This window comes from Sycon ciliatum, chromosome 13 (assembly GCF_964019385.1).
Source record: "Sycon ciliatum chromosome 13, ocSycCili1.1, whole genome shotgun sequence".
NCBI classification, from domain to species: Eukaryota; Metazoa; Porifera; class Calcarea; order Leucosolenida; family Sycettidae; genus Sycon; species Sycon ciliatum.
The window spans coordinates 20,114,371-20,116,635 of NC_088655.1; positions in this window are offsets into that span (position 1 = coordinate 20,114,371).

The following is a 2,265-nucleotide window of genomic DNA, read 5'->3' on the forward strand; positions in this document are numbered from 1 at the left end:
CAACCTCTTGAATGAAAGCAGTGCCGTGTTTGAGTGCACAGACCAGTATGTGTAGTGCTAGGGCTGCGTAGTGCATGCCCGGCAACGCTATTTTATTCATGAGGTTGGATTTCATTTAGGGCCAACGCTGTAGTTTACGAGGTATGATGGTTACAGCATAGCACGCAGGAACACACACACACACACACACACACACACACACACACACACCCACACTCACACACACACTGTTTTCTTCCATACGGTGTGCCCTCCGCATTGCGCTACGCTGTTACTGCAGTATACATGTACATGTATATGTATACTGCAGACTAGGACGGTTGTGGACATTGAAATCCGCGGAGAACGTCAAACGCTCGCGGGGCGCTGGCCGCAAGAACTGCTAGTCCATTATTGCAGCGTGTGCGTTCACTACAGTGCGTGTACGCGCCAAAAGCAGTATGGGCCCCGGCCCCGGATTTCAATATCCACGGCATTAGTATGCATGGCTAAGATACATGCACTAAAGACCAGATCACCGCTCACCGCTGTGCTGGTTCAGTGCCACCCTGGATTAATAATGACAATAGACCCACTCTATCTTGATGTACTCAGGGGTCTCAGAACCGCGCGGCAGGTTCGGCCAAAGACGCACCAATGATTTCGCCTGCAGAACCATGAAGCAATAACGTATGGGCTATTTGGGCCCAATTTTCCAAGCAATTTCCAAGGGAGAGAACCCCCGGACCACCGCCTCTTCATAGCCGCACCAATGTGTCGAATACCTTCCGACGCCCTGGTACTCCCATACATGTACCAGGCGCTTAGCCCGCATAGGGCACGGGGGGGGGGGGCAGGTGCACTCCCCTCCCTAAAAATTTGACCCAGGTTCAACATGCACGTTATGACCTTGAATGACATGCACCAGGCATCCTCCACATATGCGGCCGTGCACCCCCCCCCCCCCCCCCCCCCCCCCTAAAAGGGTGACCAGCTATACCCCTGCGTACGTACATCGAGATGCAGATGCTGCACACTGAACCATGCAACAACACTCTCAGGTTCAGCCTTTCTTCAATGATGACCATAGCCCTGGACCGGTGAGCACAAGCCATAACCAGATAACACCCGCCTCAGTTCAATCACACCCGTACACACGCACACACACACGCGCACACACACATCCACCCCCCCCCCCCCCCACACACACACACACATACGCGCACATGCACATACATCTGTGGCAGCAGAAAGAAACAGTGGACTAACAATATTTCAGCCATTCTGCCATTTCAACGCCAACTGCACGTGAAAACTCGTGGAAGGACAATGTAACTTTGTCCCGTGTGAGGAAGGAAAACTCTGAAGCACTGGGCTTCCGATTGGGGCCAGACATCCATAGTGGATCCCAACGGTTGAACCCCGTTTACAAGTGTTTGGTGTACGCCTCGCAACGTAACTCGTTACATACCGATATTAGATAGTGGTGTCCACTCGTACTCTGCTAAATAATTTTGAATGGTTATAATTTACAATTTTACAATTCGCACATCATGACTACTTACCACCTGCCACCTGCCGGCCAGAATCGAAGTACCGAAACACCGGCGTTGTAGATTGGCTGATGTTTTAGCACAGCGCTGTGCACTCCGTCGCACGACGTGCTGGAATGGCCAACGCGCAAAGGCAACCCTACAAGGCGACCCGCGATGCCAAAGGGAGAAAGGGCACCACAGCGTATTTACCGTCCTCACTGATGCACGGGCGCTATCGTCGTCGCGTCGTCCTATCACGGTTCTAAGTGTTCAGCATACAAGGATTTGGCTAATGACTATGTACGGTAGTAATGAAGATCCCGCATTCCAGAATGTAGAGCCTTGCGATCGTCCCCAAAACCAAAAATGTTTAATATACAATTATTAAATACAACCGTATAATAATAATAATACTAATACTATAATAGTACTAATACTATTACCGTAGTAGTAGCATGATAGTGTAGTACTAAAGTCTAAAACTGAAGTCACGAGTGAAATCTTGCGATCACGGCGCTTCTAGTTCTACAACATGACCATTGTACACATGTACATGACTGTAGTACTAATCTGTCAACTCAAACTACGAGTACATGACAATCATGATTGTACAGTAAAACCTGTCAAAGCGATCACTCGGCGGATCGGATACACTACATACATGTACTGTACTAGTAACTTCCCCGGGATAATGCGACCACCTGTCCCAGACGACCACTGCAGCCAGGACCAAGGGATGATTACAGTATTT